Raw genomic sequence first — 17,608 nt, forward strand, 5'->3', positions numbered from 1 at the left:
GACAGCATCACTGAGACCTCCCCCCTATTTCTAGAATGTACTGTAACCTTATAGAAAGATGGGAGGGGAAGTAAGGTGGAGCTGCCTGGAGTATTCTGAGATCCCTTACCAATCCCCAATTTGGGTTGGCAGGGGGCAGGCTTGTTCAAATACTCTGGGTCAGCCCAGCTGAGGAGGAGAGTGGATGGAAGCTGGAGATTGAGTGTTAGGCTGTTGTGGACTTTGTGGGAGCTCCCCTGTCTGGGGGGTGGGGTGACCTTGGGCCTGTGCTCGGGTGTCCTAGCCAGGAGGCACGGGAGCAAGGAGGACAGCTGGAAAACACTGCCAGGCAAGTCTCCAGGAGGAACAGCCAAGAGGGCTGGTAAGTGACACACAGTCAGGAGCCACATGTTGCAGTTTGCACTTGCCACGTCGCCTGCCACGCGTTGCTGATTGTCATATCATCTGCCACACATTGCTTATTGTCATTGGCCTGCTAAGGTGCAGATTGTCAGAGTGAAGGCAGGCAGCAGAGAGATGATGTAATCTCTCTGCTGCCCACAGCTGTACAGTGAGGGCGGGAGGGTGGAACTGCAGTGATACAGAGCAGGCGGTGAGAGATGATGTCATCTCTCTGCTCTCCGCCCGCCGGCTCACTGACTAGCCCGTCTCTCTGCTCACCTGCGGACTGGCCCGCCCCCTCACTTGATGTCTGTCCTGCACATTCACCTGGCGACCCCTGCTCACTCATCCGCCGACCTGCCCGCTCACAGGCTCTCTCTCACCTGCCAACTCCCGGCATAGGATGCATTTAGGTGAAAAATCACGAGGGTTTACAACCCCTTTAATATAATCTGTATTGCACTGTGGAATATGTTAGAAATGTATAAAATAAACTATATTAAAGGGGTTCTAGGGCTTCGTGTTTTTTTCACCTTAATGCATCCTAGGCACTCTCCGCCCCCCCCCCCCTCGAGCCCCCGTTTTACTTACGTGAGCCCCGAATCTCTGTGGGCGTGATCCCGCGTTGTTCTCTCTATGGCTGATTGGCTCCACATTGGATAGATTGATAGCAGCGCAGCCATTGGCTCCCGCTGTTGTCAATCAAATCCAGTGATGCGACCACGCCGAGTGTATAACACGGGAGCGCGCCCACAAGGTAACCCCCTTGGTAGAGAGCTTCCCAGGGGGGATTAGCTCTTGTGGGGAGGAGCCGAGACAGCCGCTGTGGGACCCCAGAAGAGGATGTTCGGGGCCACTCTGTGCAAAACGAACTGCACAGTGGAGGTAAGTATGACATGTTTATTATTTAAAAAAAATAAAAACTGAACCTTTAGTGTTCCTTTAATGCAATTTAATGATGCTGTCATGGGTTATATTTATAAGGCATGCAATGTGACATTCACCAAACATTCACAGGTGGTTAATCATTTCCTGGGAATTAAAAAACGGTTACCTGGAAGATTCTCCTGCAGTTAATATTTGGAGAATGTCACATGCACTGTTTTATAAAAATGCCTGTAATTGTTTCTAAAGCATTTGCCGTTCACGTGGAGCTGTTAAGCCCAATTAGGGAGGGGGGCTCTGCGGCAGCAGCTGTCGGTCCGAACACAGAACGCAGGTATAATATTGTCCATGTTGCTGCTCATTAGATTGCACCCTCCTCTGCTACATATTAGGGCTTGCAACATGCTCATGTCTCGATTGCTCAGGTCTGCAGCATTTAAAGCACCAGGCGCTGACGTCAGTGGTGTGCAGAGTCCAGCAAGCTCAGATTACAGGGTCTCCCAGCCCAGGACCAGCCCCTCCCCCCCAGCAGCACCAGGCCAGCACATGTGACACCATCGTCAAGCACTGCAAGGGTTAAGTTATCATTTAGTTACTCAGCAGCGTCACATGTAATAATGTATATAAATACCCCATGGGCACCGATTGTGATTGGATATCTTCTCCGAGAGACGCACAAAGAGATCTAAAAAAAGAAACATATTTATATTTAAAGTGTAATTATTTATATAGCTCTGACATGTTCCGCAGTGCTGTACAGAGAACACTGAGCTATTCACATTAGACTCTGCACCGGAGGAGCTTACACTCTACCAAGAAAACATCACAGTCACACACTATTATTATTATGCATTTATATAGCTCTGACATATACAGAAGTGCTGTACAGAGAACACTGAGCCAGTTACATCATTCTCTGCACCAGAAGAGCTTACATTCTAATGTCCCACCAGAGTCACACTCTATTACACTATAGTACCTCTGCAAGGCTACACTGCTAACATAGGTTTGCACACAGGGTGTGCCAGGGCACACTCTAATCACTCCGTGCAGTGCAAATTCCCCCTATTGCCCTAGCTCCCCCCTGTAGCGCTTCCGGCTTCCATCACCTTCTCTTCCACTAGTTGCTGCTGCAGGTACACACTGGGGGATACTTTAGAGTGAGTGGTAGAAGGGGCCTGTAAATATGTAATTTACTGACCCCTTCCCTGTCTGAATGAACACAGTGAGTGATCGGTACAGTGTGTTTGAGCTTTGGGGTGCACACCCTAAAGCAATAGGTTGCACACACCTATGACTGCTAATGGTTACTGGGATAAAAAAAAACAGCAGTGGTGCCTGTTATTTAACACTGGGGGTCATTACCTTCATGAAAGGAATTACCACTGCCAATTCTTTTGAAATGGGAGCAGGAATTGCAAATATGGTTGGATGATATGGATTGGGACAAAATACTGGCTTTCATACAAATGAACGTAATTATCGGATCTTATCTAGATGGTATCACTGATCCTACACTTCTACACAACATTAATCCATCTATCCCTGATACTTGGTGGTGATGTTTGCAGGATCTTGGCACCAAGACCCATATCTGGGGCACCTGCCCGAAAAGTCTCCCATTTTGGGATAAAATATTACACTTGTTTGGTAAATCGGTGGGAGATAAAATCCCAAATGAAGCTCAGATTACAGTGCTATCCATGTTACCAGGCTCTTATAGACATGTTTAAAGAAACGTAGTAAGACATTTTATCACAGCATCTCGTTCTGTGATATGCAGGCGTGGGCACCAAGCAGAGGCTCTATCGATGGCTGAATGGGCTTGTGAGTAGGACAAGATCGAGCTTGTGGAACGTATGATCGCATGAGATGAGGATAAATCTGAATCACACAAACATATGTGGACAGTATGGTCTCATTTCATATTTTCTTCTGACTTTGACTCCTTTATCTCCACTAACGTTTGAGGTTTCAATCTTCTCTGTGATGGTCCCATGGCATTCCCCCCTTACCTCTCCTCCCTTCCCCTCCTCTCTCTTCTTTTTCTCCTCTTTTTCTTTGTATTACAATTAATATAATTTTTTTATGTACATGTTAATCGAAAACTGGCATCATTATGTGGCCTGCTAACCCAGGTATCATGTCCTTAGCTAATATGGATATTATTGTTTGGTATGCCTCTTGATGCATACCCCCGTTTTTTATTTTTTTCTTACAATTGCCATTTTTTCAATGTAGTCCAGTGGCTTCTGATAACCTGTACGCTTAAACACTATTCTTGGTATTGCTTTTTTGTAACCACTGTTTAAAACTGAACTTTTTTTCAGTTTTTTTATTCTGTTCTACATTGCTTGTTGCTCATCATTATGTGGATGTACTATTCCGGATACATTTGTTCAGTTATGATTTGTATTGCACACCTATATTATCTGTAAATACTTAATAAAAGAGATTAAACATGAAAGGAATATTACAATGGTTTGGGATACAAATTATTGTAATTTTTGTTTTTCAACAGTTTTTAATATCCTTTATATATTAAATCAGGGGTCCCCAACCCCCGGGCCATGGACTGGTACCAGTCTGTGACCTGTTGATGATTGGGCCACACAGCAGGAGGTGAGTGGTGACCATGATCCACACAAGGCTGTCATAGACCACGGTCGTTGCTCACCTAGGAGGCGATGCCTGTACAAGGAGGGGTTCTGTACTGAGGAAGTGGGCTGGGAAGGGGGATTTAGGGCCGTAGAGAGGAAATCTGTACTGGGGATTGGGGCTGTTCATGGAGATCTGTGCTGTGAAGGATGTGGGCTTGGGGGGGATTTTTTGTCTTTGAGGAAGGGGTAATTTTTTTGTTAGATTTTGTACAGTGGCTTGTGTGTTACTCACTCCTGACCCCTGCATACTACTGACCCTTGCTCTCTGTACAATATGCACTCCTGGCCCCGGCAGTCTTTGCGATACACACTCCTGACCCATGCAATCAATTTTTTTCTCAATCCTGAGTCCTGCGCTCTCTAAGTTACACACTCCTGACCTCTGCACTCTCACATTACGCACAAAGCCCTTGTACACACGGTCGGACATTCCCGACAACAAAATCCGTCGGATTTTGTCCGATGGATTTTGTCCGAAACTTGTGTTGCATACATACGGTCAGACAAAGTTGTCAGAAAATCCGATCGTACGTAACGTGATGACGTTATTTTTCGTTAGGACAGGACTACGTTCAGGCTAGTAGCCAATAGCTTTGGTCTAGGAATTTGATCTGAGCATGCGTGGCACTTTGTCCGATCGGAATTCTCTACACACAATCGGACAAAGTCTGATCGGATCATGTTGTCGGAAAGTTTTATAGCCCAGCTCTAAAACTTTGTCCATTGGATATTCCGACGGAAACAGTCCGATGGAGCCCACACACAGTCGGATTATCCAACAACGCAGTCCGATCGGACATTTTCCATCAGAATGTCCGACCGTGTGTACAAGGGCTAAGGAGTGCTGCATTATGTACCCCCGGCCCCTTTACTCTGTGTATTATGCCTGAGCCCTGCACAATACACACTAAATTGTACATTTGATACTAACTACTGCACTTCCTATGCTGGGCTTTATATGACATTCGCCTGACCACTGCACTCTAAGCACATTATATACTCCTAAAGGCTGTGTATAGAAAAGTACACATAAAATAATAGTTTCATTTTGTATGTGCTGAGATTTGTACATGTTTGAAAATGGCTTGTACCTATGTGTTGCAGCTCTTGCCGCCCCTGTTAATTGCGATCTGAGGTGGATTCCATTTTTAAGAGGCGTCTGACAGGCAGTAGAGAAGCAATATGTTGCCTTTAAACTGTCTGTGTAACCCTGATGCTGACCCACTACTCTGCAATTGCATGCATTGCACACTGTTGCAGGGCGGCTGCAGCATGGCCTCATTCACTCAAATGGGTGGCGTGCAGTGGCAGTATTGCCTGCCAAATGAGACATGGCATTTGATCTTTGCCACGGCATGTATACAGCCTTCAGCGGCTACTCTTGTTTCGTTGGGCGGTTGGGGGAAATGGGTAGAACCCTGGCTCAACTTCCTGCTTTTACAGCCCCCTGGCAGAATGAGCCCTTAAACGCTTGCTTGTGGCACAGTAATTAAAGCATATTTTGTCAGTACAAGGGCTGTGGCATATGTGTGCTGTGAATACAGTAAACAGATTCAGGTTTTATTTATCCATACCCCCTTAAGTCCCTCCCACTGTTGGCACAGTTTGTCCACATCCATGATTCAGCATGGCATGCTGTGTGCATCACGTTATTGCTTCAAATACATTTTAGGGGAGGGGGAGTGGGAAAAAAAAAACAATCTGCCCTGGATGCCAGATATGCTAGGTACGATTTGTATTTTTGTCTATCTATTACTGAGATTTGCAGCTTTACCACACAGCACATCCTTATCTGGGGGCAGGAGACCTGATTTTTCTCTGCTGTAGTTAAATATTATTTACAGGTCTTGCTCACCCCCAGCTTGTGACTGGACAGTGACAGCAGAAGCAGCGGACTAATGCACTCATCACTCTCTCACTCTGCTTTCTCCTGCTATCAGCATGCTCATTGCACTGTATCGCTTTTAATTGAATCCTTATGCTGCTTCTCCCTCTTCTAGCCTGGAAAAAAGAAGAGGCTGATACTGGGTCAAATTCAGGTATGTAGACTGATAAACTCTGCATCAATTTGTTCTCTTAGCATGTTCCTTATTAGCACCTGAGCATTGCAGTACAACAGATCGGCTCTTTGTGCTGCTTCTTTGTTCCTCAATTTGAGCTCTGCTGTACAGAGGACAGTAAGAGGCGGACACGTGAAATTCAGGTACTTAAACTGCTTATATATATATTTTTTTTAATTGAATGATTTACCAATGATTAGAGATTATTAATTATTTTGTCATTTATATTCATTTGGAGTTGAGTTGTAATATGCAATATTTCACATTTACCTTATTATTTGAATTATTTGTATCTATTTGTAACACTACCCCTATAGGAGTTGCTGAATTCAGGGTTCCCCACTGCTGCACAGCCAGTCACATGGCTTTCCTTCTTTCATCCAGACACAGAAATCAATCTTTGGCTTGGTTTTGTTGTTTTATTAGGGGATGATAGCTTGAATGGGGTAAGGGATTATGGGCTGCCCAGTGTGACAGCAATCAAACTTCAGGGACACTTCCTCCCTATTTACAAAGATCCTCCTCCTGCACAAACCTGGTTCACTATGTACAGCACCTGCTGATCACTCCTGATGGAACTAACGGTCACTTTGTTAATTTAGCAACAGCACATTACAAGCTAGGAACTTCCCATCCCTTTTTGGTAAAGTAGCACACGTAGAGTAGAGCAGTATCACTCATGACCTTCTGCTTCCCTGTAGACAAAGGTTTCTCAACCAGGGTTCCATGGAAGTCTAAGGTTCCTCCAGAGGTTGCAAGGGTATCCTTGAGCAATGAGCAATTTCTGCTTCTCAGATAAGTTCCCACTGACACAGATGATCTTTTTAGCTATCTGTAAGGGGGTAATCCTTCCTAATGTAGGGTGACCAGATGTCCCCGGTTTCGGGGAACAGTCCCCGGATTTGACTTCAACAGGAGCTCGGGCAATTTTCAAAGACAGTTAGTGCAGAATAAAAAAAAAATCTGAATTACTCCCCCCCCGCTCCTACTAGCTTAGGGGGTGTATTTTTTCCATTATCTGTGTCCCTTTCTGATGATGATGTGCTGGTCAGAGATAGGCTATTTCTTCAGTTTCCGGCACATGCCCATTGAGCTCCGCTCACATGTTCTTCTGTCTTGGCTCAAATCCCGGCCAGCTGCCTGCCTGCTTATCTCCTTGCCTCCCCGGCAGAGTCATTTACCTGCGCTCCCCACCCAGTAGTAGTTGGGGCCGGGAGAGTGAGGCCTGAGAGGCTGTGAGGCAGGTGGCGGAGGTGGCACCGGGCAGACAGAGGCAGCTGAGCTCAGCTGATGATGTCCAGCAGCAGGAATAGAGGGGAAGAAGATCCAATCGTGGGGCTGCCAGTGCCTTCAAGGCTTCAACACAGGTGTGCTTTGGGGGTGTCTGTGAATAGACTACATTGCACTGTGTCTGTCTCTCTGGCATAATGGATGGTATCAGAACTCACAAGCAGCAGACACTTATTGGTCAGAAGTTAACAAAATCAGCACCCAGCAGCCATGGTATGTGACACACTGTGACAGAGCCATGATAGAGTGCCTGCTGCCTGTGATTTATCATAAAGCTGATGATCTTAACCAGTTTCCGATCGCCTGATAGCAGATATATTGCTACAGGGTGGTCGCGTTGCGCAGGATCACGTATATACGTGATCCTGCATTTCTGGGTGTCAGAGCCAATCAGCGGATCCGGTGGACTCTCCTAGTGGTCTGCCTATGTAAACAAAGCAGTTCACCATTCCGTCAGTGTGGAAGACATTGATCCTGTGTTCCTGCAAAGCAAGTACATGGATCTATGTCTTCCCTGAGTATAAGCACCTCTCCCACAGTGAGAAAACACTTGTTAGGCGCACATTTAACCCATTGATTGCCCTAGATGTTATCCCCTTCCCGGCCAGTGTCATTAGTACAGTGACAGTACATATTTTTAGCACTGATCACTGTATTAGTGTCACTGGTTCCCACAAAGTGTCAAAAGTGTCACTAACGCTGGACATGGCCGGGTGAAGAAGTGTTTCTACTGAGCTCCCGGCCTCCTTGTATCCACCCCGGCTTTTTACTATCATTGCGCCCTGTATAATGTCATCTAAGAAGCGGGCTACCCAGCGCACTAAACAGAAGAGCAATCGAGCTAACACTTCCCAAGCCTCCGGCGAGCTACAAAGACTGTTTCATCGCTCGAGTACGGGCGCCTCGGGGCCCAAGATGGCGGAACCGCGTGGTCCGGACTCTCCGACCTCAGAGGTGGTGGAGGAACCCTCCATGTCGGAAGGATCGCGGAGCCCGATACTGTACCCGGGCTCTCCGGCGGCACCGTCCACAGACCCGGGTGACTCCCTAGCCTTGCCACCGGTCTACCGGACGGACCCGGAACTAAAGGCCATTTTACAGGCGCTCCCAACTAAAGCAGACATAGAGGCCATCATTGGGAGAGTGGAAGCGGCACACAGGAAGGAGATCGCAGCCATCCAACAGGAGGTACAGTGCCTGGGTACCCGCATTACAGCGGGAGAACAATCAGCGACCTCCCTGGAGCAAAGAGTGGCATCACTCGAATCACAACAGAGGGGCCACTTCCTCGCGGCAGTGGAGATTCAGCTGCGTATGGAAGAAATGGAGGACCGGAGCCACAGGAATAATGTGTGGCTCCGCGGCCTTCCGGAGGCCACTGGGCCGGGGGATCTCCTAGCCACAGTCACAGCGATTTTCCGACAAATAGCGGGTGACCAACTACCGGACAGAGTGGAGGTGGACAGGGTCCACAGGGCCTTGGTCCCTAGATCGTTAGACCCGACCCAACCCAGAGATGTGCTATGCCGCCTGCACCACTATACACACAAGGAAATTATTGCACGCAGATCCTGGGAGACGGGCGACATAGACTTTGACGGGGCCCGCATTAAGATCCTCCCTGATGTCTCCAGACCGACCCTGTACCGGCGAGCTTTATTGAAACCTCTCTTGGACTTGGCCAGGCGCTGCAATGCCACTTACCGCTGGGGATTCCCTATCTCAGTGACTTTCATTAAAAATCAGCGATCCTTTATGCTGCGGTCACCGGAGGCCCTACCAGAGCTATTTACTTTTCTAGACTCTGATCCCATAGATGTCCCTAATTGGCTGGCCTACCTGCCCCGGACGCAAGGACGACTGACTGTCTCGGGGTCCTCCGCCCCGCTGCCGCGGAGAATGCAGAGGGGGAGCAGACGTCCCCGAGCCCTCTCACAAGAGGGAGACCGGGAGGTGTAGCCCAGCATAGCCCGTTATTCCCGTGACACCATATGATCTGCCTGCTTGCTTCTCCCGATCCTTTTGCACTCCGTCCCTCCCAGCGAATGTACCTAGGGGCTCACTGCATCGGAATCTGCCTCCATCGCCCTCTACGAGTGGACCTCTTCGGCAGGAACACGGAACAGCGCCCCTTCAGACTCGTCAGCTATACCCGACCCGACCCCCTACTGGATCTAGGTGCGGTGATCACCTTCCAGGGCCCCTCAGTCCCGGCGGTGCTACTCCGTGCCTCATCCTGTGCCGCTGCTCTGGGTGACCCCTCCTTGGCTTGGACACCTGCGACGATCGGACGACTGTGGAGGATCGCGCAGCTTTGGAACTGCCTGCTGACAACCTTCCCCATCGACAGACGACCACCTGGCTCCTCGGCACGCCCCGTAGGTACTCCTAAACTACTGCACTGAGCCTGCTGTTACCCCCTGGTGAACGGGTGCTGTTTGCTGGGGGTGGCCCCGCCACCGCGCCGGAGAGCGTCTGGCTCGGGGGGGGGGGTTATAGGGGGACCGAGCTCTTGATGTACCCCGCCAAGTTGATTATGTTGTCCCTAAATACCTCTTGTGTGGTCCCTTTGTTGTTCCCCTTCCTGGACCTTAAAGTGCCTTGTGTGTTATGTGGGGGGGAGAGATGCCTTGGGGAGGGGTTGTGAAAGGAGGGCGTCGAGGTAGTGGGGGAGCTGCTGGGGGTCCCACTCTCCCCTGCTAAGTACTCACTGCACGGGATATGCCACACACAAACGGCAGGAGACACTGGCCCAACTGTCGAACTTGGAACTGTCACAGGTGTACCAGCAACTACCCGTTTTTATGACTGGGGGGTTCTACTCTACCCTACCCATCGGCGCTGTCATTGGGGTGACCCGCCGGGTAGGGATTTCTGGGGGTGGGTGAGGGTGGTCGCGGTTTATACGCTGTTATGTTGAACCAACAGAGACATCCCCTGGAACTGCTTCCCTGGGGGCCCATTGATGCGGTAGTGGGGGGAGGGGGGGATGTGCTTGCCTTTTTTTTTTTTTTTTTGACGGGAGATGCCAATATCGTTGGTGTTGTGGGTAATAGGGCACCTCTATTCTTTCCACGAATATGACGCACTATGTTCTGCCCTATTGGGCTGTAATGTTTGTTCCATGTTATCTGCTCCTTGCATTTATATTGTTCACGGTTTTACAGGTTACTAGACTTTTTGTTTTACCGACTTATACTGACAGTTATACTATTCCATGCCGGGGTGGGCAAGGAGACCGGGACCTCGATACCGGTCCTCTGTCTACCTTCACCCCACGTAGGCTGTTGTGTACTCCCGGAATTTCAGGGTTGTACACGTATGAAGACTGTGTCTTCAATTTAGTTTGCTACTCCATTCCCCACACAGGGTGCTGAGGTGGTACGTGGTTTCGGCCCTCCACCTATATACCACCCAACTCTTCCCCTCCTACCTCCTCCCAGCCCTCTCCCCCACCCCCCCTCTACTCTTCAACCCCCTCCTATCCTTGCCCGCTCCCTTTCTTAGACATGGCGGTGGAATGCATCAAAATAGTATCTCTGAATACCAAGGGCCTAAATACCCCCAAGAAAAGACGGATGTTGCTCCATGACCTTAAAAAAGCTCATGCGGATATCGTCTTCATCCAAGAAACTCACTTTCGGAACGATAAGCTTCCCTTACTCCGGAATAGACACTTTCCCAGGGTATACCATTCAACTAACCCTTCCTCTAAGTCTAGGGGGGTGTCCATTCTGATCTCTAGCAAACTGCCTTGGCAATGCCAGGCGGTTACAGCAGATCCTGAAGGACGTTTTCTCTTTCTGCAAGGCCTGATTGGAGATATGCAATTCACACTAGCCTCCCTTTATGCCCCTAATGACCACCAGGACAGATTTCTCAGACGCACTTTAACACGCTTAATGGATATTAAGTTGGGCCAACTAATCCTAGGCGGCGACTTTAATGTCCCGCTGTCTCCCTCCTCTGATACGTCATCAGGGCACTCATCTACATCGCCCGCTTGCCGGAAGCGGATTGCCCAAACCTTACACGATGCCCAACTATGGGATGTGTGGTTGCTTCAACACCCCAGTGAGAAAGACTATACCTTTTACTCTACCCCACACAAAATCTATTCCAGAATAGACTTTTTCTTGGTGCCGCATGACCAGCCACATCTAGTGTCCTCTACCTCCCTAGGGCAGATTACTTGGTCAGACCATGCCCCCATCTATATGACTTACTCCCTCAGTGACCGCCCCTCACCTAGATCCCTTTTCTGGCGGCTCAACGAGAGCCTTTTACAAATACCCGAAATTCTCGCAGATGTTACTAATGAACTTAGCCTGTACTTCAGGGACAATGACATACCGGGCTGCGACCCTGGGATACTCTGGGAGGCTCATAAAACGGTCATCCGGGGAATATTTATCAAGCATGGGGCCCTTATTAAAAGAAAAAGGAATGAACACCTTACACACTTGCTTGCCAAATTAGCTAAGTTGGAAGCGCAACACAAAAATGCCCCCACACAACCCTTGGAGACGGAGCTGTTGACCCTCCACGCGCAAATAACCAAGACTCTCCACTATAAAGCGAAAGCGGCGGTACAATTCTCCAGACGCATATGTTATGAAAGTGGAGATAAATGTGGGAAGACGTTGGCCAAGTCGGTTAGGGCTACTAAATCGGCATCGTATATTCCACAGATAGTTAACCCACAAGGCCAGAGAGTCTCTACTCCAACGCAGATTTCTAGCGCCTTTAGAGATTTCTATATGGGTCTATACAATCTGCCGGGCTCCACCCGTAGCCAGTCCCAAATAGATGAGTACATCACGAACTCCCAGCTCCCCTCACTTCCGTCGGAGACACGAGCACTTCTAGAGGATCCCATCACTCTAGCGGAACTACAAATGGCAGTCACCGCATTGAAGGCGGATAAGGCACCAGGACCGGACAGCTTTACAGCCCAGTACTATAAAACCCTCTTTCCAATACTGGGCCCACGCCTGGTGACCTTTTTCAATGCAGTAGGTGCAGGCACCTCCTTCCAGAGAGATACTCTGAGGGCACATATTTCCCTGATCCCTAAGGAAGGGAAGGACCCTAGCCACTGTGGTAGCTGTAGACCGATCTCCCTCTTAAACCTGGATCTGAAACTGTTCTCTAAAATTATTGCCACCAGACTAGCACAACACATCCAGTCCCTTGTCCATTTAGACCAGGTGGGGTTTATACCCACTAGAGAAGCAAGAGACAACACCATTAAGGTGTTGAACCGGCTTCACATAGCAGAAACCCAACAAACCCCCTGTGTATTGGTTAATACAGATGACGAAAAAGCTTTCGACAGAGTCAACTGGTTCTATATGTTCTCTGTCCTCCGCCACATAGGTTTAGGGGACAAAATGTTGCGATGGATCACCAATATTTATTCAGCCCCTACTGCTCAAGTCAAGGCAAACGGAGTCCTCTCGAGCCCCTTCCCCATCGGGAACGGGACGAGACAAGGCTGCCCCCTGCCCCCCCTGCTTTTTGCCCTCTCCCTGGAACCGTTTCTTTGCACTATTAGACGTAACCCTGACATCTCAGGACTTCGGTCTGGTGAATCCCACTACAAAATATCAGCATATGCAGATGACCTTTTATTCTCACTGACTAACCCCAGAATCTCATTGCCGAACCTCCTCCGAGAATTCCAGCATTATGGTGCGATCTCCCACCTAAAAATAAACTTTACTAAGTCCGAAGCCATGGGTATAGCAGTACCGCCCTGAACCCTCTTTGACTTGCAGGCCAATTTCAGCTTTAAATGGACTGACAAGGCTTTGACGTACTTGGGCACGAAAATCCCAGCTACTATTACCCGGACGTTTGACCTTAACTTTCCACCCCTACTGACTAAGTCCCGGTTACTCCTTGAACAGTGGCAGGGAGGACTTCACTCTTGATTTGGGAGATGCAACCTCCTGAAAATTAATATCCTACCCAAATTTATTTACCTCATCCAGGCCCTGCCCATTCATATACCACCTCTTTTTTTTAGACAGGTGCAGTCCCTCTTTACCAAGTTTGTCTGGGTGGGTAAGAAGCCTAGGCTACGCCACGAGCAGCTAACACTCCCCAAACAATGGGGGGGCCTTGCACTTCCCGACATACGTAACTACTATTTGGCGTCCCATTTAGGTAGGATCATTGATTGGAGGCGTAATAAGGCATCTAAACTCTGGGTGCAGATCGAGCAGGCCCAGATCGATATACCCTTGAACGGAGCGCTGTGGTGCTATAAAGAGCTCCCGACACCCCTGAAACTGCACCCCCTCATTGGTACAACACTGAAACATAGCCATGGCGCCGCCATCCGAACCTCTCTTATCTCTAAAGTCTCTCCCCTGCTTCCCGTCTTGGGCCACCCAAGTATGCGTCTCTAGTCAACTCCGGCCACGACCATGCCGCCAAATTTCTGATGGAGGGGAGATGGCCCTCTCTGACAGAGCTCACTGTATCATCAGGAACATACCGTCTCCCATTCTGGACAGCCTTACAATTGCACCATTTCCTACAATCACTACCACGACCCCGGGACTTTGCGCAACACCTGACACCATTTGAGAGACTATGCTCAACGACTGACCCGTTGGCTCACATACTTTCCCAGACTTATGCCCTGTTATCCTCGCAGGCGGACCCACCTGATCTACCCTGCCTAACCAAATGGGAGCAGGACCTCAACCGTAAATTCTCACCGCTACAAACGCAACACATTATCACTCTGGCCCTTAAATCTTCTCCCTGTACCAAAATTCAGGAAACCAACTTCAAGATCCTTACCCGTTGGTACCTGACACCCTCCAGGTTGAGCAAGTGCTTCCCCTCGTCCTCAGATCGGTGCTGGCGCTGTAATGAGGAAAAGGGTACACTGCTTCATGTGTTTTGGTCCTGCTCCAGGTTGCAGACATTTTGGGATGAGGTCCGTCGCATCTCCCAGAAATTTACAGACTACCCCGTCCCGGATGATGACGCTTTTTTTTTACTTCATCTCTCAGTGACCCCCCTTAAAAAATGTAGAAAATCACTTATATGCCACCTCCTCAATGCAGCTAAGGCGTGTATCCCCCTTCACTGGAAACAACGTTCCCCCCCGACCGTGACGCATTGGCTGCGGAAAGTAGAAGATGTATGGAAAATGGAGGACCTAATTTTCACTGCACAACACAAACAAGAAATCTTTAAAAAAACATGGGACATCTGGTGTTTGTTCATATTCTCCGCTGAAGGCCAATCTTTGCTAAGGCCCTGATTCTACCCCGTCCCCTTTGTGGGGCTGACGACCTGAACCACAGCCATGTCTATCGGTCTATTCTTTCCCTGTCTGTCCCCTGCCTCTCTCCCCTCCTTTTCCTTTTTTCTATCTCTGTCCCCTTCCCTCCTTAATTCTCCCCCTCATACTCCTCCGGCAACTCTGAGTTTCCTCCCCTTGTTTAGAAGGAGGGAACGCAGAGACTGTACCCCACTCCTGTACTATTTGAATGAGCTTCCACACCCACTGTTCTTACTTTTTATGGAAGCAAGGATCTCCTATATACCCGCTTAATTTACCATGTCTTGTTCATTGCACTGATCGGGTTGTTACTCTCTCTTTGTACCACAATGCTTTCTGTACTCATAGCTCTAATTGTTTTCTGTCTGTATTGTGGGGTCTTCCCCTAACCGGAGATAAATAAAAATGTATATTTGAAAGAAAAAAAAAAGTGTCACTAACGCCGCACACACACAAGCGGAATGTCTGACAGAAAAAGTCAGATGGAATCTTTTCATCGGATATTCTGATCCTGTGTGTGCCTCATCTGACTTTTTTTTTCAAAAATTGTGACGGACCTAGAAATAGAACATGTTCTAAATATTTCCGACTGAACTATTTCCTATCGGTTGACAGGTACAGGGTGGTTGCTTAACTGCGGGAGGGTATACAGTGACGTCCTCCCAGAATTCCGCTCTCGCGCGCCCCTCTGGGGCGTGCACTCGAGAACATCCGTGACCGCCGGGTCCACAGGACCCGGCACATCACGGATCACAGTAAACGATGATTAAAGCAGTGATTAAATACCACCAAAAGTAAGCTCTATTTGTGTGAAAAAAAGGACAAAAATTTCATATAGGTACAGTGTTGCATGACTGAGTAATTGTCATTCAAAATGCACCGAAAGCTGAAAATTGGTCTGTTATTAAGGGGGTTTAAGTGCCCAGTGGTCAAGTGGTTAAATAAGTATTAGTTTTGCATGTAACATAACAGACATAACAGACTGCAGCGCAGTCATAGACATAAAACACCCCCCCACCCCAAATATATTTCCAATTATACCTAAGACCATGCAGGAAAAGAAAAGCACAGGAAGATTAAGGACATATATATCCCCCCCCCCGCAAACATCATGGCATATCAAAAGAATATCCATCCTACCCATACTTTATCAAATTTCTGCGGTGCCCCTTTATTACGTAGTTTGCCTTATAAAAGGGTAAGGCTCTATTTACCAAAGCCTTCCATGCAGTCATGGAGGGAGCCACCATTTTTTTCCCAGAAAAGTATAATGAGTTTCCTGGCATAATATAGTAAAAGTGTTAGGAGTAGGAGCAGCCGATCCATTAGGAGTGCAGGGGTGCCGCCATCCTAGTTTGCATGTGTAGATGCATGCAGGGCTCAGAACTCATAAGTTTGTAGGAGTTTTTTTTGTTTACCAGCACATGATTAGAGCAGAGCACTGCGCCCCAAACTCATCCACTTGTGACAATAGCGAATCAAAATTTGCTATTGTCTTCTGGCTTCTCCTCCCAGCCAATCAGGACAGGAAGGGGATCGGGTTAGCCAAGAGGAGAAGCCGAGGAAGCCGCGAGGGATTGTACTGTGGAGGAGTGAGTGCGGGGGAATGTGCCGTGGAGCGGTAAGTGCGTGGGACTGTGCTGTGGAGCGGCGAGTGTGGGGACCAAGCTGTAGAGTAGTGAGTGCGAGGTCAGTGCCTCGTTGATTTTTTGCTTCAGTTGCACTACCAGGGTCTGGTATGCTCCAGGAAAGCTCTTTTTATGCTGAGCTAATCGACATGACCACAGCTGATCACATTTGAAAGTGTAGCACCCTGGTGTTTAGGCAGGGTTGCTAGTAAATTTAGTTTGCCAGGCAGTAGTTGCCCTGATTAATTGTTAGTAGATCCACTGATTCCTCTCTAGTTCTGGACTTGCTGCACCTTCTCTTTTCTGTCACTAGGTGGCGTTATGCTGGTGACATTAGATAGACAAAGGCTTAGCAAGGTCAGGTTAAGAATGGATGGGGTTTTTAGCCCCTTGGCCTGCGGGAGAGCCTATTTATTATGGTGGGGTCATTTGATCGGGGTTCTGGGCTTCCTGGACGGCTGTCTGGGTGGATGTGTGTTATGCTGTCCCGGGCTGCTAGGCCAGAAACCTGAAGCCTATCCTGGGGACATCTGGCTGCTAGGCTGTCTGAGGGCCTATCCAAAAGCAGGAGAAGCAGCGCAGGGTTGGGACTGCAGGATTGGAGTCCAACCGAGAGTAACGGTTCAGCCGGATGGGAAACCAGTGGTTGTCAGAGGTAGAGGGGAAGCTGTCGCCACTAAGAGGCCGTCCACCTTGTTACCGGAGACCACTGTGAGTAAGCTGGAGCCAGTACCAGAGCAGTCATCTCACCAACCGGGGATGGAAAAGAAGTGGGAAACCTTCAGCAAGTGCCAAGCCAGGGACCCAGCGAGACAGCAGAGGTGACACTTGAGGAGCATCAGTAAGTGCCAAGCCAGGGACCTAGCAGGTGTGACGCTTGAGGAGTATCTGTGATTGCCAAGCCAGGTACCCAGCATGGAAGCGGGGGGGGGTGGGGGGTTGACGCTTGAGGAAGATACCGAGTTGTAGAAGTGAAGACGCTCCGGAGATCCAGTGGCAATTGGGTCTGAGAGTCTAGTGAGAGACTGAGAGCTCATGAGTGAAGACCTACAGTGAGACTGTAGAGTGCGAGGAGAACTATCTGTGTTACCAATAGTTTAATACAGCTACTGTTAGTTACTTACAAGATTTGTTGCCATAGGAGACAGTGGTCCTACCTATACAGAAGTGGTATCCGGTTGGAGGCCTTTCCCTGTATAGCTGTCTAACTATGCAAGTCTCGGAGTCTACCAATTAACATTGCATCTACTTAACGGTGTCCTGGCCCTATCCCTCTCTCCCACAGTTCTGTTAAGAGACAATAAATCTACAACAGCTCCCGCTGAGACAGACTCGATATCTCTTTTTTTTAGGGATATTGATCTCCTGCAGCTCTCAAATGAACAGGCTGACCTCCTG

At 48.6% G+C, this 17,608-nt stretch overlaps 1 protein-coding gene across 1 annotated transcript in view; it reads left to right on the forward strand.

Annotated features, from left to right (window-relative positions):
- Positions 1-212: 212 nt before the first annotated feature.
- Positions 213-17,608, forward strand: part of TBXAS1 (thromboxane A synthase 1) — a 193,117-nt gene continuing 175,721 nt past the window's right edge. Inside the window, exons 1-2 of the mRNA XM_077468779.1 lie at positions 213-361; positions 5,927-5,965. The gene's annotated coding sequence lies outside the window, so the exon portion shown is untranslated. The remainder of the gene's footprint in view (positions 362-5,926; positions 5,966-17,608) is intronic.

The sequence above is a fragment of the Lithobates pipiens genome, unplaced genomic scaffold (assembly GCF_037356315.1).
Source record: "Lithobates pipiens isolate NorthernLeopardFrog02 unplaced genomic scaffold, aLitPip1_a1.2 Scaffold_8, whole genome shotgun sequence".
In the NCBI taxonomy this organism is placed as follows: Eukaryota; Metazoa; Chordata; class Amphibia; order Anura; family Ranidae; genus Lithobates; species Lithobates pipiens.